The 25,864-nt window shown below is 36.5% G+C and overlaps 1 protein-coding gene across 1 annotated transcript in view; it reads right to left on the bottom strand.

The window, feature by feature from the left end:
• The window catches only part of EYS (eyes shut homolog), an 836,985-nt gene that overhangs the window by 83,359 nt on the left and 727,762 nt on the right, over positions 1-25,864 (bottom strand). The window lies entirely within an intron of this gene.

Here is a 25,864-nt window from a genome sequence, read left to right as displayed (position 1 = left end):
TCATCTTTCAAAAGTCATAGCTGTGGAAATTCAAAGTAAAATGCTGCTGCTGGAAGCAACTGACTTAACCAGTCAGTTTTCAGACTCTCAAAACTGAAATTAAAATAGATTTGAAAGACTGTAAAGTCAACTGAAGTTATTGCAGTGGCTTGGAGAAATGATGCACTTCTGTTTACTTTACTTCACATTCTCTCTGGAGTCTGCATGAAGCCTATTAGTAACACATGTATTTTATTCTTTCAGAGAAGACTGGGAGATGGTACGTGCCATAACAGCAAATCCCTTTTGTATTAGTTTCTTAGCATTGTTAAATATTAATCTTTTATGCTTTGGTTTTCTTTCTCTTTTTCTATTCTAAAAAAAATGCAATAACAACAAAGAACAACTCCCCTCCCTCTCACCCCCCAATCTGAAATGATATATAAATTAAAGGTAACTAAATTTATATGTTAACAATCACTCAGGCAGTGCCTTGTGAAGCTGTTGAGGACTGAGTCCTGTTATAACAGGTGTTTAATACCCAGAAAGTCAGCTCTGGTAATATAATATTTTAACACCAAGGTAACTGATCTGTTCATGCAGTTGGTCAAATACAATGGGGATGACAATAGGATAAACAGAAAGCCTCAAGTTTTCAAGAGCTCAGTAGCTCTTATAGTTCCTGTGCTCCTTTCTCTGTAGGCTTGAAAAATGAGGGGGCTCATCTCTCACTGCTAACCCCACTCCTAAAACCTATAAGCAGAGGGGACAAACCTCACCCACGTGTTCCTTAAAGCCGTTCATGGAGGTGGGTAGTTTTTGTTTGTGCTAAGGGTTCTCCATGTCCCAAAAGCCTGGGAACAGGATTTGAACTATTAGACCAAGATTATTTCATTATGCTTAAATGCTTGAAAAGTTAAACAACATTCTGGTAATTTCATTTGGAGGTGCATTTGGGGAATGAAGCATTTTAGCAAATGAAAGTCCGCCTGGCTTGTTACAAATGTGTTGTGTATTTGCAGTTTGTTATTAGAGTGTAACTGGCTGAGTCTGGCTTTGCCATCCACCACAGTTTGCTTCAGTACCAGGCTGCACAGTCAAGAGCCTTCATCAAGTCAGGGCTCGGAATTGCTTTATGACCATTTGTAATGTTTATGATGCTGGCAACTGTCTGTAATGTAAACTCTGTGGTCATCAGGATAAAATAATGCTCTTATACTAATACGATAAATCAACAGTACTATACAGAATTTGTTATATATATTATGATGCACTTGGTTTAGGATTATCTTAATGTACTCTACTGCAATATGGCTCTGTACATTTGCAGTAATATACTGCAATTTTATACAGTTACATAAAAGCTCTATTGAAATAATACTGCACAGCATTTTATGCAGTTCTTAAAATAGCAGACATAATGTAGCCCAAAAATCACAGGCTATTTAATAATGCATGAGATGTTAAAATTATGCTACTTTCTATTGTAAGTTTTTCTTTTTCAGTTGTTAGTGTCTCAGATGTTCTCTTCAACACTGTGCTACTTCACTCTCCTTCACTGATTGCAACACAAAGAAGTAGCATTGTACAGCACACTACTGTTGTATTTTTTTTCTATCAATCTACAAAACATTATAAGAAGCATCTAAAGAGCAGAGGAGCTCCTTTTGCCCCTGCTTCCTTTGCTTCATTTGTACACATTCGGTAAAAGCTGGAGGAACCACTGTTTATATTGCTGAATGCTATTGCAGACCTCACTAAAATTAAGGGAGAGATTCATGGCTCTAGGTAATATTATGCATACTGTTATTTTCATTTGGATACCTTAAAAGTAAAAAGCTATGAAACCACAGACAATCTACCAGCCTAGGAGTCTGTTTTTTAGAAGTCAGCCCTCATATAGCTTACCAGAAAGGAATACCCTTGCCCCTTCCACTCCTGGAGTAGGCAGTCATTGCTTTAAGTGTACAACACATTTCTGCTGTGAGAGGACCCTAAAGGAGTACAATCCCGTTGCTTAGCAATATCAAGCAAACAAGATTAAAAAAAAAAATTCTCTTCATCCTGTTTTCCTCTGTCCTGCACTTGTTCGTTTTCTGAAATATACATAAGCATTTGTGACTAAACCATACTAAGCTTATATCTAGTTTCATAGCCTATGTTTTTTAAAATACAAAATAGGCACTTCCATGAAATCCTTTAATGGGGGTAGCAGCCATTACTGAATATTTTAAATTATTAGACTGCTGCTAACCAGAGCAACCCACAATAATATCCGTGATAGAGAAGAAAAAAAAAAAAAGGAAAAAAAAAAAAGCTGTGAGATTCAGATTCCTTTTCAGCTTCTTTAAAAAGCAGAGAACATAAATCTGTGCCAGAAGCAGAATTTCTTGTTCAAAGATCACAGAACCACAGCATGGCTGAGGTGGGAAGGGACTTCTGGAGGGCATCAGGTCCAACCCCCTGCTCAAGCAGGGCCACCTAGAACAGGCTGCCCAGGACCACGTCCAGGTGGTTTTGAAGACCTCCAAGGAAGGAGACCCCACAGCCTCTCCGGACAGCTTGCAGCAGCATACATTTAACTAATTGTAGTACAAAGCAAATGACTGAAACCTCAGAATATAGCTCATTGCTCATTTCACTCCTTATCAAGTTAGTTAGGAAAACAAAACAAAAACCAAACAACAAAAAAGAAATAAAGACACTGGCAACCTGACAAATAATCACTTTAATTTCAAGATAGATTTTAGCTGTCAGTCAAATGAAAGTTGCTTACTTAGGTAAAATAACAGACCAAAAAGACAGTGAAGGATGTTCACTAGATTTTGAGCATTTTTCAAGGCTGAAAGTGCTTATTTGTCAGGTGGCTAGCTTGCATTTATAATCAAATTTTCTTGCTCACTGTGCCTTGCAAACAAATGCCCAGTAAGATACATTCATCAGAAACTGCAACACCCAGCTATTGGAATGAATACTTTAAATGCCAGAATGTTTCATTTTTCCACCATTTTAAAGCAAACAGTCCAAATTATACCATTACATATTCTATAGGAAACCTCTTCACAGGAAGATTAAAAGAAATACATAAATATATGCATAAGAGTGAAGAGACTGCACAGATAACAGATGAATAGAACAGTTACAAATATGAGAATTTCTTTAGATGAGACAAATGATGCATAGTAAAGGTACAGGGTCAAAAGAAATGAGTAATACTCAAGAGAACATACTGCAGATACATAGAGGGCTATGTTACACAAGGAGAAAGTCTTTACTGTTAGAAAAATAATGTTTACTTTTTTTTTATTTTTTACATGCTAAATACAAATGTAATCGCTCTTACGAGCATAGCCCTTTTTGCAAAAATTTCAAACTTAGCTTTGTGATATACTAGAAAATACACTAGGTGGCAGCAAAAAGCAAGCTAACAAAGCCATAACACAGGCATATATTGAGATTGAGTACGGAAGAACTCTGTTTTCAACAGGGAATGAAGGTGAAAGGAATTAAATTCTGGTCTTCTTTTGCTTAGATATTTTCCATTAAGTAGAGCAGTGTCTAAGCAAGTTGTCCCTTGCACTATTTGTTATTCTGTCACAAAGCTGAGATGTTTGTGATGGTCTTTCAAGGAGAATCAAATGCAGAGTCTCTACATGGCTCACTGCAAAGAAATTCAGTAACAATTCCCATGCTGCTAACAGACACACAAATAATGATGTCGTGCTCCCTATGCTTTGGGTCAAATATTTTAGATAAAATGACATGTCACACTTAAACATAAGAAAATGCTGAAAATGCATGCCAAAATAAGGCTCTGTTTTCAAAATTATCTGTACTGCTGCCTCCTCTTCAGTATATCTTAGTTTCTATAATTAGGTTTTCAAACTCCTGTCATGCAGCAGATTCCCAAAGAAGATTTATGGATTGACCAGTATAGTCTGATTAAAAGCGGATCTCTTCCCTAAAAAGAAAGCGATGTGAAGCTCTATTTTGTAAACATTATCTAAAATGGCTGCCAGAATTTTAGCTATTAGTCCACTGTCAGTGGATAATGACATTATATTTTAGAAAAACATTTGGAAGCTGTCGTATAGTACCTACCATGTCTCCCTTAAAAAATTAATTATGTACATCTAGCTGTTTGTGTGCCTATACAAGAAACACAAAAAGTTAAAGCTAACTGAGAAAAGATTAATGCAATTCTTCTTATCTCCTGAATGCCTTTGCTGTTAAGATTTATTATTTGAGGCAAACTTGGAAAACTGGACCAGGACTCATTTCTGTCCAAAGAATGCACTGAAACTTGTCTCTGCTCTCATGTCACCCTACTGAAATAAGGAGGGAATAATATATCTATATATCTTCCTAGTTTCCCTGCCATCATTGTAGTATGGACAATGAACTGTTTTCAGTAGCTCATACTTTCCATCTTAATAACATGCTTTCCTGCTTACCCATCTCCCATAGGGATTCTTTTGTCTAAGACAGGAGAAATAGGAAAAAGTAAAACAGAGTAGAAGACATTGCTTGAAGATCACAAGAGTGACCTCTTCAATTTTAGCTGCTTTAATATGTACTGTAACAGACATTAAATAATCTGTTGAACAATTCAAGCTCTGACATGATGGATCTTTGTTGCAAACTTTTATTATTTGTCACATTCATCATACATAAGAACACAACAATTTTGTCAAAATGTGCTTTGTTTGGCCATCAGCTGAAAGCCCAAATAACCTATAGACTATAAGTTCAAATTAAGGAGCCTGGTAAGTATGGTGGCAGAAGGTAACAACGTTGTAAGAAATAAGTTTCAGTCTAAATATGTAAGTAAACTCATCTTAGATGCCATCTTTAATATCAAGAAGCAACAAATTTGAAACTTTTATTATATATTTGAGGATATCATTTCATATCCAAACCCATATTATCTTTCCTTTCCCCAAACTTTCTATACCTTTACCTGTGAATAGCCAAAAATCTTCCTCCTCTCCGCTTCCCAAATTTTCCTAAGAGTTTCTTGGTGATACAATTTTGTGAAAGACAAAGTAGCATTGTTTAAATTTCTGATTCTGGAAATCTACTTGTTCAATGATGACTAAAAATAAATAAATTAAATAACTAAATAAATACAGAGAGTTCCATAGGAAGTGTTTTCCTGCTTTGAAATGATTGTTTTGTCTATTTGGATGAATAGACAAAATTCAGAGGAGCGATGAGAATTGGCTACTCTGTCAAGGCTGCCATGAATTCACTCACTAAAGACAACAGATGATGGTAGGGAAATTCTTTGTGGACTTTTGCAAAATAATATTTTCTTCAACTGCTGCTAAAAGAAGTAGAATACCAGCTTTAAAGATTTTTTTTTAAAGGTTTTACCTGAACCTTTGAGAAATAACTGTTCAAATACAGTTAATACAAACTTCTACAAGCTTTGCTGTAGTTGAAAAAAAGTGTTCTCATAAAACAAACGTCATTCTCAAAGGACCCATTTAAAATTAATTAATATGTTTAATTTACCAAGAAAAATAATAATAAAAAAAAAACACAACACTTTTTAATCAGGGTAAGGATATAATTTTGGTGATATATTGTATTCCAACTGTATAATAAAGTGACTGAACACGTTACTAATGTGTGAGGCTCATCTTGGCTTAAGTTATGGAACAACAAGCTACAGTTTCTTAAGCTAATAATTCAAATTGAACACTACACTTAATAGATCTTTTTCTGTACCACTGATGTGCAGCCTTCTTCAAGACAGAAAGCAACAGTAGCTTAATAAGAACCGAACATCTGGGGAGGAAATGTTCGCTTCTTTGTGTGGGCAAGCAGAACTGCAAAAGGCACGCTGTTTTCCAGCCATTAGGTTACTCCTGTGTAAATCTGCTATATTATATGTATTTCTGAAGTTTTAGAAAACCTTTCTCAATTGAAAGTGATTTAAGACTCATGCCTAAGGTCTCATCTAAGAGAGAACTGCTGTGCTCCTCGGCATCAGACTAAGAAATTTAATTGGAACTGATTTAAAGGGATGAGTGTCTCTTGCTGAAACAACAACAATGCCTCTTTGCCACCTGGGTTTTCTGCAGAGGTTTCCCATCTGAGCAGTGAACTAGCATCACACAGCTTAACTTCTCAGCTCTGACAGTTCAACTGCAAAATACAATAGGCCTACGGGGTATATGCACCTCTCATACTATTACATGGCTTTTCTTTCTGAAAGGCACTTATTTATTTGTTCCCCTGCTTCCCCTTTTGGGTCAGGTGGACCTTGTGTATATCTTTCTTCACTGATGGAGCAATTGCAAACCACAAGGTCAACCCGGGTAAACACATTTATACATGCAGTTTTAAAATGCTGTGTCAAATTTTTTCCCATATTTCAGAAGCTTCCTTGGATGGTAAGTATATAAATCTGTATTGAGGAAAATTTATTTTCCTAATGTATAAAATAAATTGAAAGGAAGCTGTTAGGAATGATTTTATAATCATCCCTGAGGCAGAAACCATTTAGAGCAACTCTGGCAGCATGCAGGCTTCATACAAACTCAAGAAAGCATTAAGAACATTTATGATTGTTGCAGCAGAAGTCCAATTTACATTGAGCTAACACAAATGCATGACTTGGAATTACCAAGTGTGTAGATAAGTTGAGCAGGTCAGAACCGGATCATTGTCATACCTTTGGGTATGTCAGAAGTAATGTGTACTAATGTATTATTTAAAGGATTTTAATGAAAACTGAATCAGATGAAGTGAACTGTTTCTAATCTCATTTTCACTGTATCAGGCTAAGCCATACTCCGTGATAATAAGGCCCAAGAAATCTAAAGAAAAATAAATAAGCAGTGATCATCAGAGTGTAAAAAACTGCAGTCTGCAGGGCCAGGAGTCAAGCACTAACTTTCTGTTATTAGTTGATTCCCAACTTGCCAAAATACCTACTTGCACTCTCAAGAGAAATTAGCCATTGATAAAAAATGCCAGTTTTCTCCACCAAGGAATGTCAAGAATTAAAACCTCAAGTTAAGATTTCTCAAGCAGGATATGCATTATTAGTTTCTTCTCACCATCAACTAGTCCCTCAAAAACAGCACTTCTCATCAGTAATTAACAGAGTGCAAAGTAAAGTGTCCCAAGTCTCGGTTGTGCAAGTAATGATGTGAAATCGTTTCCACATCTTTTCTGGAAGCATCTGGATGTTTCCACATCTAGATGTTTCAAGGAGATTCAAAAGGCTGTACTGTATAACTCTCTCCAAACCATCCTCAGACTCCTTTCCTGCTTCTCTCCTCTGCAGCTTCAGAAGACTGTGAATTAATAACCTTGAAATTTTTGTAGTAGCCAATTGATTCAGAAAATTGTGTCAATAGTTCTACTAAAAATCCTTTTATTCCATGGTTTGTTAGCACTTACATGGTCCTTTTAAGCAAGTTGCTATGAAGAAAAAATACTGTTTCAAGAATGCAATTACAGTTTGCAGGGATTGATAAACTGGCACTTATGTAATAAAACAGTTAAATTTGCAGTCTCAGACTAATCTTTGGCTCATTTCAGCCAACATAAAAGAATAATTTGACTTGACTTGACCTAGTAATTTCACAGACTGACCAACTTTTAATAATTTTGCTTGAATCAACTACTTACCTTCACTGGTGATAAATATATATTGGTGGTTTATCTCACTGCAATTTTTCACTTATCACATTTAAATTTTGAAACCTTTTTTTACAAAAGGTGGTAAAGACAAGGTAAGAATGATAGGTATGGGTATTCTCCACTCTCACTGCTTTGTCTAGTCCTAAGAACTATATTGAGACTGTTTCTAACTTACAATGGAAGCCAATTCTTGTCTTTTTTTTCCTAAGGGTTTCACTCTATATTTTGCTCTAATTAATCATAATTTGTCTCTAACCTTACCTTCTTACCTATTATGCTGGCCTGTCATATTTCACCGTCTTCTCCCAACCACCTTGGAGAGATCGATTCGGACCTTCATATCTTAGCACTACACTCTGGTAAATGTTGCAGCTCCTAACACTCAATTCCAATTATTTTTATGCAAATGGATATGACAACACCCCATGTCTATCCTACCTCTCACTAATAAGAGTCTCAGTTTTTAAAGGACTTTTCCATCCCTTTCAACTGAACCATGCTTGAGAAACATTATTTCTGTAACATCGTCCTTCCAGTGCTGCAGCTCAGCCATTCGAACTGCTTCCAAATAATTCCTCCTTGACATGTTTCTGCTATGTGATATGTCTTTCCCTCTGGGCTTCTTTAAGGAAAAATATTCTCCACAAGAAGCTCAGGAAGACATTTACTGCATAGCTGCAACAGCCAAAAAATTACTATTCTTACCATATTGCTGCTTCTGCAGACAGGGCATGGCACTTCTACAAACTCAGACATGTGAGTTAAAACTTGAATGTCCAACTTCATTTTTATTTTATTAATTTGGTCTCTGGGTGACAAGCTTAACTTTGACCTTGTTCTGGGTATTTATAGATGCATACCTGATGCATTACCATGAATCCTTGATGACTGTGTAGAAAAGAAAAAATTCTGACTTATGTTTCACAACAGTGGCAGCAATTATTTTGCCTTATACCTATTGTATCCATAGCTTCCAAGAATACTAAGTAAGTGTTCAGAACAGTGTTTCCAGGCTCTACACTTCCATTTGCATGCAGACGTTCAACAGTTAAGCGTCCAGACTCAGAAAATGATTTTCTGAAATGTGCCAATGCATTTGTGTGCCTGTGGAGAGGCACTTTACATGTGTAGTTGAACCAAAAGCAAGTGAAAACAAGTCATCATTACCTTAATTTTTGATGATCAAGAAGGGAAATGCACTAATAATATAACATCAGCACGTACTAACAAAATAAAATAATAAAAGAATTACCCAAATTTTCATTTGTTTCCAAAAATAAATCCATCTCATTAAGGTATAAATATTCATTGATGGTCAGAAATGTGGCGATAAATTCTTTCAGTTTATGAGAAGTTACAGAGAAGTGCTCAGCTATGGAGAAGTGTCATCTTCATGAATTTAAAAATGTAAATAAGTGCAAAACACAAAATCCATGAAGGTAAATCCAAGTATTACTTAATGAAACAGTAAGGCTTAGCAATGAAGACAAAGGAATGATTCTGCAATGTGGGAAGAAAATGTAATTGTAAGCCTTTCACCAGGTCACCAATTTGTCCACTTTTAGCAGTAGCAATTCAGCAAGATAATTTAGCACTTTAAAGGAAAATAAGAACAGGAGTTCTTCAGAATATTTTAAAATATAAAAAAGACAGCAGAAGAAGAGACTTCATCATAATTAGGCAAAAAATGTCCTCTCAAGTTACTTGCTGACCTCTGAAATGCAATGTTCTTCTATCCTTATTAGATGGAACACATTAATTTCAATTTAAGACCCAGAAAACCAAGAGTCAGTAACTGTCAAACAATGCCAGTATGGCTTTGTCACTTGTTCTTCTGCGCTCAATTAGAAGTTTTCTTCAGTCAAATATGTAGTGAATAAATGTTTCCTTTTGTTTATGGACTTGCCCTACGTGTTTTCTTTTTAAATTTACAAGATAAAAGGGAACTCTGTAATATTCCCTAGATATTTAATCTGTGACACATTCTTGTTACTGTACTTAGTACATTTCTTTGTACACCAATTAATAACAATAATAATAAAAAACATTAATAGAGAGATTGTTATATCTTTAAGTAGCCAAACCTTAACTGAACCTAAATTAACCTTTCTTGGTACTTAAATCTGAAACAATAGACAATAATTTCAAACTCTTTTAAAAAATCCTGATAATAAACTTATCAGGATTTAAACTCACAAAGGAAAGGTCCTGTGGTATTTGACATCTTTTCATCAAATCTTTCTAAGCTTTTACTAATGAGACATGTATGTATGAAGTAGTATTTACGTAGAACTCAATAAATACAACTGTATGCCCTGAAAAATTAATTTACAGAGAAATAAATGTATTTATATTTAGCTTCCATACATGGACAAATAAATTGAATCTGAAACTGCATATTCTCTGGTTTTCAGACAAGAATTTTAACTGTATTGGAATTCTGAATGTAACAAGGTCATGACATGTAGATTAGAAACTTGTTTAATTTCAAATCAGGTACTATCCATACTGTGCATTATGTGAAACAACACTACAACCATGATTACAACCATATCACACCCTTCTTCATGTTCTATGTGGAAAATGTTTTAAAATGTTTGTCAGAAAGGAGGAAATGCAACAAGGCAGGCACAATCTCTTGGTACTTAAAAAACCCTTCAGCTTTCATATACAATGCTAAATTGTCAGTATTTACTGAAGAAAGTTTCAAAGAATTAGATGTGTTGCATCATCATAAGGCTAAACCCTTGACTATACCATCTGCCTTGAGTGAGGAGAAGCACTGCTGTATCTTAGGAAAGATAAAGGTACTTTAATGAATGCCATTGACTGCAAATATTACGAGTAAATAATTTTTGCTACTAAAGTGGCAGAAAGCACCAATTATCTTGGAAGAGTATAAAAGAACAGAATGTAATTTAAGAGATATGCTACAGCTAGAGCAGAAATAATGGGCAATCAACAGAGTGCACTGAAATTCCATTTTATCTGTTAGGAATCATCTCAAGGTACACAGTCACAATGATCCACGTGACACCAAATCCATGGTTTCAATGGACTTAAAAATACACTGAAGTATTTCAATTATTCAGGATATAAGGGTTTGAAGTTTGGGTTACATTCATTTATTATCTGTAAGCTTAGAAAGAAATCTAGCAAAAATACCCCCAGCAAGCTAGCAAAGGAAGATGAAGAGATAAATTAGTGTTGTATGCATAGGATTGTCTAATCTCTGATTTTTGTGTGTTTTTTAGCATTCAAACAGCCTACGAGTCACAACCCATCAGTCATCAACACCATCCTCTTCTGGAGGCAGCACCACCACAGGACAATCAGTACGACAGAAGGTGCAACCTTCAGTTGCACCTCTTCACAGCTCAGTACCTTAATATAAATCCACCTGGTTTACACTAAAAAGCCAAACTGTGTGATGAGATGCAGGCATACATATCTTCATCTGACTCTGAAGTGGAGCAGACAGCTTAAACAAGCACTGTCAGCGTTATCTGTCAGAACTCTCAACAGACAATTGGAATTTTACAATGGACAAGGGCAAGTTTATGTGCTATTACTTTGGACTCTGGGTTTATTTAACTTGAAAAACAGACAATATGGTCTACCTTAAATATCTAAATAAGATTCATGCAAGTGTATTTGCCCAAAGTTGGGATTACAAATGTGTGTATACTAACCACTAAATACCAATTTACTACATAATCAGAAAGGGTGGGAACCTTCTGCTTTAACCTGTGATCTGAAAACTGTGAACTGAAGTGATCTGAAAATTAGACATCTAGACCAAGCTAATTACCTGTATATCCTCAGTAGTCAAATAGGTAGTAAAGTACTTCCAGAGAAGGATTTATAAAGTATTAATATACATGTACGAGGAAGGTGGCATGTTCTTCCAGAAGTGTCAACAAGTCTGCACAGAGTATGGAGAGAGCAAACACATAACTTAGATATCCTGCTTCTTGGGGGTTATTATTGTTAAGGTATATCCTATCTTAGTGGTTCATCTAAAGGTTTGAGATAACAACTGTTACCTGAAATTCAAGATTTGACATCATGCAGGGGCTAGTAATGCTTATTATCAAGAATAAGATTTTAAACTTAATTTTTTTAATTTATGTTTATAACTAAAAAAATGCCAAAGTTTAAAATGCAAGTTCTAGAAACTAAGTAAAACACGAAGGAAAGTGTGATGATCCACAGTGAAAATCTTCTGGCTTCAGGAGAAGAAAGATAAAAGAATGCTGCAGTCACTAAAATTGCATGTTTCCAACAAAGGTTCGGGGACATGCAATTATTGAGAAATAATTGCAGAAAAAGTCTTGTCTGATGATTCCACCTGACTATCTGGAACAATAGATTCTTGGACTGCTTCTGTCAAACTCAAAAATAATAAACAATGGAGCAAAAAAATGCAGTGTTTATATCCTACTTGTATATAAATAAAGAGAAAAAGTGGGTAAGCAAAGATACTCCAATCATTGAGCAATATCAGCAAAAAGAGGATAGACAGCATGGAGAAAATATAATTATTAACAAGAACAATAACCAAGCAATTTAGTTAGTAAAATGATTGCATTTGAGCTAGGAGAGTGGATACTGGCACTGAGAAAAATAATGGCCCCTAGATATTTCAATATTAAAACATGAAGAATTTGAGCATTACAGAGGAAAAACCAAACAGAATAAGCAGACCATAAAATTTGATATAACAGAAATAATAGGAACATGGTACAATAGCAAATACAGCTTCGGGAAAAAAACAAGGGTTGGGGGTAGCATTGCACAGAGATGTTACGATAGAATCTAATTCTCTCAAGAAAAAAAGAAAAAGGCCTGATGCTCCAGTAATGTAAAACAAACATAATATACCTGGACCTCAGCAGATAATTTACTTGAAGTTATATTCAAAATTATTAAACAATACAGTAATATTGGGAAGTGCCTGCCTGGTCTGCCTTCAGCAAAATGCCCTCAAAACCAGCAGGTGATAACAGAGGAATGTGAGCAGGATGGGACACCCAAATCCACGTGAGTGGTTGTCCCAAGCTGATAATGCTAATGAGGAACTCCACAGCAGCCTCCTACCAGACTATGCAATAACCAGGGAATTATGAAGAGACTTTTGAAACCAAGGAGCCTGGAGATGTGCAAGAGAGCTGGGAGAGGCCCCAGAGCGGGATGAGGAGCAGCAGCCTTGGCTGGCACTGCTGTAGTGGGGTGCAGGCAGTGATAGGGGTGAACACAGAGCTGGAGCTCCCACACCTCTGCAGGTGGGTACCCACACTTCTAGAAGTGTTTGCAGCCCAGCCTGGGCTGGGTGCCCATGCTGTGAGGTTGCGTGCAGATCAGTTACAGAAAATTGCTTGGAAATTCATTGACATTTATTAACGTTCTGCAGTAAGTAGTACTGTGGGTTTTCCGTCACATTGCTGGTATCGATCGTGAATGTATAGTGCAGTTATTGCCAGTTAATTACATGTCATTAATAAATCCATAAGCCACTTTGATCCTGGTCTAAACCACATGAATTAAGCAGCTTTTCCCCCATGAGAAATATTAGCAAAAAATTTAGCATAGGTAAAAAACTGACTGTGTATGAAAATTCACATCGAATTTTCTGAACTACATAATTCTGAACATGCACAGACTGTTGTGCTTATATATTTGGGAAGTCTGGAGGTCAAAATGAAAGCACCAGCTAATTTTACACACCGCTTGGAGCCAGGCACTGCTTGAAAGCAAACAATCTGAATTACTGTCTGAGACAACCTAAAGTTTGTCTAAATTGAGAAAATGGATGTAGACAGAAAAAATTGCAAATGTGGACATCCAAGTAATTATCCATATTGCGCTGTGGCAGATTTGTTTCCAGCTGTATCAAATATGGATGAAAGCATTTAATGGGACAAAAATCTTTGAAGTATTGAGTTGGCTAAAACCAGACGCAAAGGTTCACAGTCATGTTCTCTGCAGAATAAAGGAGAGCCCTGCATTAAACTCCTACTTTTCAGACAGAACTAATTGGTTATTACTTAAGAATTCTGTTCTTTTCTGATTACTGGAAAAATCACCCCCCTTTTCTTTCTTCTGTTTCTCAAAACAGAAAGAATAAGGCAAACATAATGCTATTTACCAGTAGCTATGGCGACTGCTTGTAGGAAAGGGTAATATGTTCACAAAGGAGAAAAAAGAAAGATCCTCACTATCTCGTCCTTAGACTAAAATGGAAGCAAACCAAACCAGTTCATTCGTTAATATATGTTTCTTTACTCAAGCAAGCAAAGTGGGAGGGCAAATAACTTCCTACAGTTCAATGCATTAATTGGAAAATTGTTTTAGGAAGAGTGCCTTAACACTTCAGGAATTCTATGCAAAATCATTGTATCATCTTTCTCTGCTGAAGATTTGTCTGGCAGCTGACGGCTTTGTAATAATTAACTCCCTCCAGAAAGCAGGATGATAGTGAGGTCAGGAGAGAAAATGTAAATAGGTCATGCAACAGTCAGGATTATTGGCACACTATCTTTATAAATAATTGAATCAAGTAAGTCTCCTGGCTGCAACATATCCTTGTGATGTTGGATTCTTGTTCATATTGATGTGGTTCTGGGACACAATATTGATTTAATCATCCTTTCCTATTAGATCAGTGTTGAGAAAACATGCTGGTTTTCTCTTCTCTACATGTCCATTCCAAAACAGGGAGATCTGAAAGTGTTTGTTTGCAATTGCCCTCTCTGTTTGTGCTGCACTTATTTAGAAGCCAATTTTAAGCTGGAGTACCAAAGTGCTGTACTACTTAATCACGAGCTACTATACATTCAGCTAACATTGGGTTCTAAGGGACACATCAAGCCATTTTATTTCACCAACATTAAATACATATTAATGTCTAAAATATTGAAAGACAAATGTGACAGAATTGACTTTATATTAGTTTAGAGCTTACAGTCTTTCTCTGCTGTTATTAATCAGGCCTGTGTGGATCACTTAAGTCATTCTGTTGTAAGGGAGGCAAAGTTGTCTCAAGATGAAAAGACTATTTTTTATCTCAAAGGATGAATTCCTAGACTTCTCAGAAACACATACACTTATCTATGCCTGCTATCACTAGAGGTAGAGCAGGTTTTGCCCTTTTCTTTGTCTCAGAAGTGAGAAGCAAGTGGATTTCTTTTTTCCCTAGTTTTACTTTACACTGACATCCATAGTGATACACGCTGGTAGCAGCAAGCCAGTGACACCACAGCAATTTCTCTCCTACAGAGTCATTCATCCAGCAGTTTGAAATGACTCAAACAGCACTTTGGTGCTCTGTTTTCCATCTCTTTTTATACCACCCTAGCTCTCCCCTTATACTGTCTATGCTTTGCTTTAAAGAATAATAAAGGCAAAGTTAGACAAATTTTTAATCCCTGGCACTGCAGTGTTTTTGCTGGCTCTGCGCCCCCACACCCAGTCTTTACCTTCTGTCTATAGAAACCACTTAATAAGTTCAGGACATTTTTATGCATGCTTCTGACTGCAGGTCCTTCATTGATTTCTAAAGATGATCCAGCTGAGTACAGCAATGAAACAAGCACCTTAAGAACTTTTATTAGGGTATAAATGAGACACTGTTTCTCAGATTTCCCTCCTGTTGTTTTCTGTTCAGTTCTATAATGCAGATCAATACAATCCAGAGTTATCTTGGGTGAACAAAAAGTTGTTGAATGTATCCAGCTGTGGGCTTGATTAGATTTTCACTTCACTGGTATAAATCAGAGTAGCTTCACGTAAGGCAAGGGAATCTCAGCTCTCTGAAATGGTGTAAGCTGAGACGTAAATGAGAACCAAACTCCATTTTCTTTCATGTGTTCTGCTAGCAGTGTCAGCTCAAAATCATGTGTCAGAGGATGAAGCTTTACATGTAAAAACTGAATTGTACTATTACTAATTATTAATGATTACAGCAATTGGGCAGAGAGAAATATACCCATAACATTTGCTGGAAAGAAAGATAATTGGAGATGCTGCCTCAAAGAATTTGCACTTCTGCTTCTGTGACTCAGATGTCAGTTCATAATTCCTGCTTGAGGAAAGGTAGGTGTTTGGAAGAAAGGCTGGTTACAGGCATAACTTAGCTCAAACAAAAGGCAGCTCTGATGGATGGCTTGAATATGTTGATTCTCTCTTTTTAACAGCACAACGTGTTCCTGTTTTTTCTGAGGTTCATTCTGCATTCAAAAATGAAATAAAAGTCTCAAGCTTAATTCCTTTTTATAAATAAATTATATGTAAACACAGTATAAAAATATTTTCTTTGCTTTAAGTGAAAATAAGATAGCAGTGCTATGCAGGCTTTTGCCTATGTGCTTATACACTTCACTGCGCAGGATACCTTCACGAACATAGCATTTCTACTAAAATACATCATTCACTAAATCTCACTGGAACTACTTACATAAGGAATCCTTTTGGGAGTGAAGTAGCTTGATTGGCCCACATAGAGCACTCTTCTTCAATGTAGCATAGAAAGGGAAATGAAATCAGGAAGAGCATAGAAAAAAACTCCTCAGATACCACAGCAATAAGTGAAAAAACAGGATACACTCGGATGGAAATAAACAACGACAATCTCCCCTCCTTCCCGTGCACACAGAATTTTTTATGCAAATATTTACTGGGTAAGCAGTACAATTATCAGAAGAAGTTAGCAGTCCTGAATTTTACTTACTGAAGAAGATATTGCAAATAACTGCAATGAAGCACAGAACAAAAAAAAGGCGGGGGCATACACAGAAAATGGCGCACCACTGCTGGGCATTATTATTCCTATTCTCCTGAGGTCTTAATTTAAAATGTGCTTTTTTTTTTTTTTTTTTGAAGTGCAGAGATAAAAATGCAGAGGGGAGAAGGGACAGAGGTTACAGGAGACAAAGAACATTGAAAGCCTTTAAAAATAGGTGCAACACACAAAAACACGATGACCAAATAGGCCCCAGCACAACAGTCATTTTTTAATTATTTATTTATAAATCTAATGGTGTTTCAAATGCAGGCTGGCATAAGGATTCTCAGAAGTGGAGTATTTTTCTCCTCTCTATGAAATTTAAACATTTTTGCCAAGCTACTGCCAGTAGGAAGGTGCTTTTATGAGAAGCAAATTGCTTGAATATGCTACTGGGGGATTTACTTTCTCTGTAGCCCTATTTTTAGTTAAATGCCATAAAATGCTGGCAAAACCCAATTACTACCAGCTTGGAAAAGTTCTCCTTTAGCTCACCTTTAAGATCTACTGCATTCTGTCCAGAGGGGTTTCAGTACAAGGTCCATTTCTCTAGCTGTGAGTGGGTGACATTCCAGCTCTAGGTGGCAGTAACCTATAGCTCTTCCATTTCAGAGTCTAGCAGAGGATTAAAATCAGCCCAGGCACAGAGAGCAGTGTTTCACTTCGATATAGCAGAAACAAAATGCAACTAATTAGGATTTCTCACAGCCAAGAATTCCATGGTTTTCCTGGCAAAGAAAAGGAGTTTCTGAGGCAAAGAAAATGAGTTTCACCCAGTTACTTAAATCATGATCTCTATTTTTTAATAAATTGTACAAATCGAGTGTTTTTCTTTACCTCAGGTTTTATTTCAGAAAGGGGCTGGTTTACATCCATGGACTCTTCGACAGTGCATAATCAAACAGCTGCAGAGAGAAAAGCTGAAATTTGGTATAAAAATAATCTTCCTCATTTTGTCTCTAATTATGTTTCTGTAAATTGGAGTAATCTGTGTTGAGTGAACTTGGGATGCACTGGGTATATTAGGTTTGCAGCTAAACTTGCAGTGTTCCTGACTAAGGAAAGTTACTTTACAGCTTCCTAGTCCAAGGTGGCAGAATGTGTATGCAATCTGTGTCAAGGACTTGAGAAATATATATAGACAATGTTACTAAAACTGCATATTACCAAGGTTAGCCTACAGAAAATGGCTGCAAAATAAAACATCCAAGAATCAGGAACTACCCAACTGATAATGAAAAAAAAAAAAAAACAAATGCACAAAATATGGACAAAAACATACTGATAAACAAAGTCATCATATACCAATGCATGCCGTTGTACATATGCGTATACAGTTATATAACAATGTACAACTATTTTCTACTATACAAAATACTTTTCCACAGAATGTGGATCAAAAGATGAGGTTTTAACTGCATTAGTTCTAGGCAGAAAAAAAGATAAATTCATTTCAATTACCATTTTGTACTCATTCTGCACCTACCAAGATCTCTCCATGCCCACAAATACCATCTTGTTCATATTAAATCACAGCATTTTATCATCACGTTACAGGACAAAGATCAGCTCATTTTAAAATGAAAGTATTATAACCTCACATCTGCTCTTAAATCATCAACCCAGCTTTAAAGACATGCTTGAAAAGAAGCAAGCAATCGTCCATAAATAAAAAGTGTCCTGATGTTGAGTCCTGCTCCATCCCAGCATTGTCTCATGCCTTGCAGTAGTTCATATGCAAAACATGCTCTCCTACTGATGGAATCCACTTGTCCTTGCTATTAAGTGAAACACAGCAGGACCCAGAGAGCATTTGCTGAAGCTGAAAACCGACTTTATAATTTAGCCTTGAATCTCGAGCTGGCATAACTATCACATTATAAATCTGGATGCTGAGTCTGAACACTTGTAAAGCAAATAAAATAAAATCCTGATTGCTTTGTATTTTTCACTTCAGTTTAAGAATATGTACTAAAATTAGATCTCAATGTTAAAAACATCTTATGTTCATCCACTCAAAGAATTTCAAAGCCTAACAATTAAATCGGTATCTGCCAACAGTAAAACAAATACATGCTGTCTACCTTGCTGTTATTCAAAGCAGGGAAAATATTAAGGATACTCAAAGACTGCACCAGCTTTTAAAATTTGAGTGGCTACATTTGACTAAATGTTAAGAGAGATTCATGTTTATATGTTGCATTGTTGTGCCATGGTTCCTGCAACAGGGACAAATCAAGGAGCCATTTTCCGAGGGCCAGTGCAAAATCCGTCCCCTGTGCCAACTTAGCTTCCAGGGTTTAACTGAAGCTTAAGCAAATTTCACCCTGGGGAAGGCTAGGGTGTGAGGATAGAAACAATCAGAAACTGTGAGAAAGCACCACAAAGAGGGAATGGATCACAGCTCTGCTTCTGTGCATTTTCTGGGACAGTAGGTGGCATGAGACGAAGGGAAATTCCAACCCTTCGGCTGTCTTTCATCTTAACTTCTCCATGAAATTTGATTTGGGGAAGGAGGGGGAAAAAAACCTAGCCACCTTTAAAATACCCAATTTATTTGTTAATGGTTGTTAACCACAAATGTTTTTCAGTTCAATTTACCCTCAATTTTTCTATATAGTTTATTCTCTCCACTACATTCATATATTTATCCAGGTAGTGACTCTGTTCCATAGAGTAATATCATGACTTCTAATGAAAAACAAGAAAAAAAGTCTGGATTACATAAAAAGAAACCATGCTGAAAACATGTTTAGCTTCAATTTTAGGTTTTAAATCAATCTCTGATTTTTTTTTTTAAGGTGTGAAGTTCATAATTAATCCCTGAAGGTATCCAGGAAACAACTTAAATCTGGGTTAATGAACTACTGTGCTTGGTTTCCACCCTAGAAATACATTGCACTGTTTCTGCAAATGGTTTACGAGATGGAGAGGTGGATGAATAATTGGACAAGTATGACAACTGAAATATAATGATGATAAACTACCATATTATATGCCACTACAAAAAAAAAAAAAAAAAGAATAATTACTGGAAATTCCTCAGCTTACAAATAGTACCAGTCTTTGTGTTTTAGCTGAAGATTTGTATTAAAAATGCTAACAGTTTATAACTCAAAATCCCTTGTTAAGAAGAATTTATTTTAGAATAAAATTTCTGTTACTGATGCCATACCACCTCCCAGCATATTTCTGTGTGACTTTTTTTTGGCTTTTCCAGACTCTGCTTTGTATAATTATGAAGAAAATAAATTAAATTAAAGCCATGAATAGTTGCTGGGCAAAGATTGTCATCAAGAAAAATAGAAAAAAATGGCTATTTACAGGACAGCTATTGTGCATCTTGAACAAATGTTGTTCATTTATATTTCATTAACAGTATCACTCTCACTGTACTCAAGATTATGTTCTAATTACCATTATTGTCTGTTGGGGATCTTGCCTATTTCCCTGTTGTTCTCTTACAAATGGTGGGAGACGGAATAAACCCAATTGCCCTTTGCACCCTCCCCAAGAACGTATTATAAAACTCCATAGTATAATGAAGAGATGACAATTACAAATATATGATCAATACATGCTGAAGAACTAGAGCCACCATATGGTAATTAAACTGTCTGAGTGCATATACACATGCATGTGTTCATATATGAACACATACTTAACTCACACTTTCATAATTCCTGATGATTACAGCAAAGATGACGAGATGGTAACTAAGATATGAAACTTCATTCTCTACTAGCAGCCTCAGAGGAAACTTGAAAGAGAAGTCATGGCCACAGCTTCGGAACTGAAGGCTTGCATACCCCTCTGCCATCTTGAGAAAATTCTGGGTTGAGTGTAGACAGGGAGATTCAATTTAAATAACAGTGCAGCATAGAGGAGCCCTTATAACTTGCACTTTGACTAACTGCTTAAAACAATTTTCCTGATTCTGAGTAACTTGTCTCTGTCTGGGACATTTCACCCTGGGAGATGCCTGAAGTTCTCTCTCCAGTTGGACTTTTTCAGAATTTGATTTCATTGCTATTACAACCTATTCTAGTATGAGTGTGAAAAACTACCAGCAGCTCTATATTCTTTCATGTACACACCAAAATAAAATAATTTTTAAAGTAATTTATGTGTTAATATATTTAGAAGTGGCTCACGTGCAGCAATGACTAAGATGTCCAAAAACTGATATTACTATTTCATATGGTCCAATTAAAATAACACAAGCACATTAGAAGACAATAAGAAGAAACAATATGGTCACTTCTGTGTAACTTCCCTTCAGAGCAATGAAATACTTTCTTATCTGACTGTAAAACACCTTACTAGAGCAATGCGAGAAGAGATCTAGTGTAAACACTGACCTCCAAGCCAGATGAATTTTCCAAAGAACACAATAAGGCTAAATTGATGGGCATACAGAGATGACCCGAATACAACAGAACACAGTATCCCTTATTGAACACTGAGGCCTTGTGGAGTAGTACAAATCATGCCTTAACATCTCTGATCTTCTAACTCATAACACTTACGCGCTATCAGTTCTTGAAGTAGCAAAGAAGCCATACCAGCTGTACTCTTATGAGCATCTGAAGTATGTAGTTTAGCAGGGTATAACTGGTGAGTCTGATAATAGTACAAATACAACTATTACAAAGAGAAGCCTGTCCCTAAAGGAAACCCTTCTAAAGCTATTCAGGACTTTTTATTTAGTAATACAGTATTCTAGTCAGGTAACTGAACAGCAATGGTACTGTTTAATGGATAAATGAAATAATAATAATAGATAACTATTACTGGAAATAATTCCATGAGCTTTTACAGTGTTGTTGTGAAATTCAATGATTCTATGATTTTTATTGTTCCACAACTAGACTAGAGCAATGCTAGAAGACTCCATGGATTAAGGAGAATGCCAATGGACTCATAATAGACTTTGTGCAGACCTCTGCTATAAAACCTCATCAAGATAATCTGAGGAAGGTCCTGGTTGAAGGAGAAACAGATTCTTGTTTGAAGGTCTCTATCCTTGTATCTGCTAATGTATTATAGAATCATAGAATCATAGAATATCCTGAGTTGCAAGGGACCCTTAAGGATCATCAAGTCCAACTCTTGATGTTAGAAAGAATCAATCTTTAAGAGTGGTTTTATCATACATGTTCTTGAACAAGACAATCTTTTTTGAACAGGGATGCACTAACTCTCTAGCAAGACACCAGGTAATTCTTAAGTCTATGGATTCTTTACACATAACACACACACCCTTTCACTTAAGAACAATATACAACCTCAATAGGTCTTCCCTAGCAAAAATAAAAACTCAAACCATTTCACTCTTTCACAAGTTTTAAGATTGATAGGTAATCTGAAACAACTGGACTCAATTGTGGGCAAGACTGTCTTTACAAGCATCCCATATATTGACCCACAGAAATAGTCAGCGAGGAAAAACTGAGGGACTAGTGAGCTTACATTTGCCTTTGAATATTCAACTAGACAACTGTAGATAATTGGTACAGGCAGAATGTCCCTTCTATTTCTGTCTTTTCTCCTCCCTAAAAGCTAGATTTTGGCTAGGTTTGGCTAGCTAAAAGAAGCCTAATCTAAATGTATTGTATTCATGCACATACAACATATGGACATGCACATAGAGAACTATGAGTATGTGTATGCCACTGTTTGTATTTAGCTGTACATATGATCATAAAGTTGTTTTTTTTTTTTTTTTTTTTTATGAAATCCAAAAAAAAAACCACCAACAAACAAAAACCAACAAGGCTTAACAGTCGTAAAAACAAAATAAAATCCGGTTTCCTATCTTTCTAAAAATAACTTTTAAAAAGTGAACTGAAATGCTGTCACTGAGAAAGAAATAAAGTAACAAAAAAAATTTCCTAACACTACTATAGCTCATATCCAGACACTCCACATTCAGGCTGAATATTAACCATGTGATTTTCAGTTCTCTATTCAACAAGATGCCAAAGGTGAAGAAGGATTCTCAAAACCATAATCAAAATCTGTTCTCTGAGGTCACCTCAGATAAACTTCACTCTCCATGATAAGCTCCACAAACAGTTATTCAGAACCTTGTTCAATCTCCATTCAACCACACTAGTAAGGACTGAAATGTCATATTTTTTTTCCTCCCTTATGTGATTTTCATTGCTTGAAGTCCAGAAATCTATCATTAGTAGGTAGGTGTGTGCGTTAAGTTAGGAGCAAAGGAATAAATGTTCTAACATATATTACAGATACTGCATTATTCATCTTTCTCAGTACCAGTCTTGTAATTTTATTGTGATATCTTACAGTAAACAGCTAGAGCCTATAATGGTTCCTTATGGAAAACATACACATTTTACTGAAAACATGATCTCTGTGGAATCTTGTGTGACCATTAGTACAAAGAATGTGCACATTTATCATTTTTCATACATCTACTACATGTGATAAACCATATAGCAAACAGTGCCGGCTATACTACTTGTCAGGATTTACAGAGCAGTGAACTTACAAGAATGCACGCGCTACTTCTCTAGTTGGACAAACATGTCTGAACAGTGTTTTGAGTAGTTATACATCCATTTAAACATCTCAGTCACTTTGGAAAAGGATACTATTTGATTCATTTCCCCGATGTTTTAAAGCTACTCCATATAAGATTCCCTTTCTGGAAGCAGTGGTATCACAAATGCCAATTTGGTTGTGTGGTAATCCTTGAAAATGATGTTGCATGTATTTCTGGGAATTGAGTCAAATCATTCCAGAATGATTGCTATTAAAATGATACTAACTGGTATTTCAATAACTACACTAAAATTTGAGCTATTGAAGCTTCTCTGATTTAAATACAATTGAACTGAGATAATATATAAACATCACGTTTAACAAATTTTGTGCACAGCTTGCACATTGTCTGAACAGTGAGGAATTTAAAGTCTATTTATACTTGGATCCTTGCTTTTTCTGCATGCTCTGTTTTCAGCATGTTGCTTTTCACACTAATAGAATACTAAATCTGCAGATCTGAGAACAGAAAAAATTGATTTTTTCCAGACATTTTTAATAGAACCACCACCGTACTGCCTACTTTAAAAACAGAGGAAGGTTTGCTCTTTGATCATCTCTTTTTCCAACTTGGTTGCTTGGATTTGGATTTTAATGCTATTATTCAACCAACAGAATTTGTTACTTCAACAATAGTTCTGTCAGAAAATGAGGTTCTGAAGCTAAAAAATTCTGAAAAGTGTACCACATTTTAATCACTGGTAAAAGAGTTGCATATTTTAAAGAAATTTAAGTAGAAATTATGTTGGACTAGGAAAAACAGCAGTCAGGTTCTATTGTACACAACAGTATGTATTACAATATAGTGTTAGTAAAACTGTAGATTAAATTTTCTCTATTGCTTGCCTCTTTGACATTCCCATAAAAGTATGATGTAATAAACGTATGTCCAACAGGATTTTGGTCATTTTAAGAAAACCAATGGTATTCATTCTCCTCAAAAATGATTTGACAGATTTTCTGAGTAAGAGTGGCATTATTTTTCCTAAGATCAGGTGGAACCTGATACAATGAAAAATCTCTCTATCAGAAAAATAAAACAAGTTGGAAGTAAACTTAAATAATATTTTTATTCATCAAAGCCCAATTTGACATCAGCATTAGAAAAAAAAATGAATTTTAAAATGTGAATCTCTTTCATATCTAGCAAACCAGCTACACTAGCTACATAATTTAATAAAATGTACAGGATCCAACAAGTTCAGTCTCCCAAATGAGTCTTCCTAAATAATGGCATGTAGAAGCATGAATTGAAATAGTAATACCATCAGTTGCTGGAGTTGTCAAACGTGTAGGTGAGCACCTTTAGTATTGACAGAGCTAAGCCAAACCCAGCCCTTTGGAAGGAAGCAGAAAGCAGGATATCTTCCTTATGCAAATCAGCATTACTCAGGCACATATAGTGAAAATTCTGTAAAAGTTTAAGGTATGAACAACATATCTGGGTTCAGGAAAAGAATTCATGAATCCCATCTGGAAATCTACTCCTTTTTCTCCAATTTCAAATCTACTTATATAAAAATGAAACCCTTTTTTTTTTTTTTTTTTTTTTTTTTTTGGTTTATCTTTGTGCATGAGTTGAACACAGCAGAACTTAAAATATTATTTCTGAACTTAATATCACAGAATCACAGAATCACAGAATTTCTAGGTTGGAAGAGACCTCAAGATCATCGAGTCCAACCTCTGACCTAATGCTAACAGTCCCCACTAAACCATATCCCTAAGCTCTACATCTAAACGTCTTTTAAAGACTTCCAGGGATGGTGACTCCACCACTTCCCTGGGCAGCCTGTTCCACTGTCCAACAACCCTTTCAGTAAAGAAGTTCTTCCTAACATCCAACCTAAAACTCCCCTGGCTCAACTTTAGCCCATTCCCCCTCGTCCTGTCACCAGGCACGTGGGAGAACAGACCAACCCCCACCTCACTACAGCCTCCTTTAAGGTATCTGTAGAGAGCAATAAGGTCGCCCCTGAGCCTCCTTTTCTCCAGGCTGAACAAGCCCAGCTCCCTCAGCCGCTCCTCGTAGGACTTGTTCTCCAGGCCCCTCACCAGCTTCGTCGCCCTTCTCTGGACCCGCTCAAGCACCTCGATGTCCTTCTTGTAGCGAGGGGCCCAAAATTGAACACAGTACTCGAGGTGCGGCCTCACCAGAGCTGAGTACAGGGGGACGATCACCTCCCTAGCCTTGCTGGCCACACTGTTTCTGATACAAGCCAGGATGCCGTTGGCCTTCTTGGCCACCTGAGCACACTGCTGGCTCATATTCAGCCGACTATCCACCATCACTCCCAGGTCCTTCTCTGCCTGGCAGCTCTCCAACCATTCCTCTCCCAGCCTGTAGCTCTGCTTGGGGTTATTGCGCCCCAGGTGCAGGACCCGGCACTTGGCCTTGTTGAACTTCATGCAGTTGACCTCAGCCCATCGGTGCAGCCTATCCAGATCCTCCTGCAGAGCTTTCCTACCCTCAAGCAGATCGACACACGCACCTAACTTGGTGTCATCTGCGAACTTACTGAGGGTGCACTCGATGCCCTCGTCCAGCTGGATCCATATGGAGTCAAGTCCAGCCTCCAACTGGACTTGACTCCATGTGGATCCTAATGATATGTAACTAGGATTCATATTCATATATCAAACAACAGCATCAACAAGAAAATGGGAGCTCTGGAAAACATTCTTGCCTGAGTCTCCTAGTCTATAAAAGAGATCTGTAAAAGGATCCTTGTAATATGATCAGTTCTGCTACTTCAAAATATCTGGTTCCTTTCTTACCTTACATCTAAAGCACTGATGGGAGACCTATTAGCAGTTCTAAAAAATTGACCTACAGTACTATTAATGTTACATGGGAGCTGCTTCCATGGTCCC

Source organism: Aythya fuligula, chromosome 3, assembly GCF_009819795.1.
Source record: "Aythya fuligula isolate bAytFul2 chromosome 3, bAytFul2.pri, whole genome shotgun sequence".
NCBI classification, from domain to species: domain Eukaryota; kingdom Metazoa; phylum Chordata; class Aves; order Anseriformes; family Anatidae; genus Aythya; species Aythya fuligula.
This window is presented reverse-complemented; position numbering and strand designations above follow the sequence as displayed.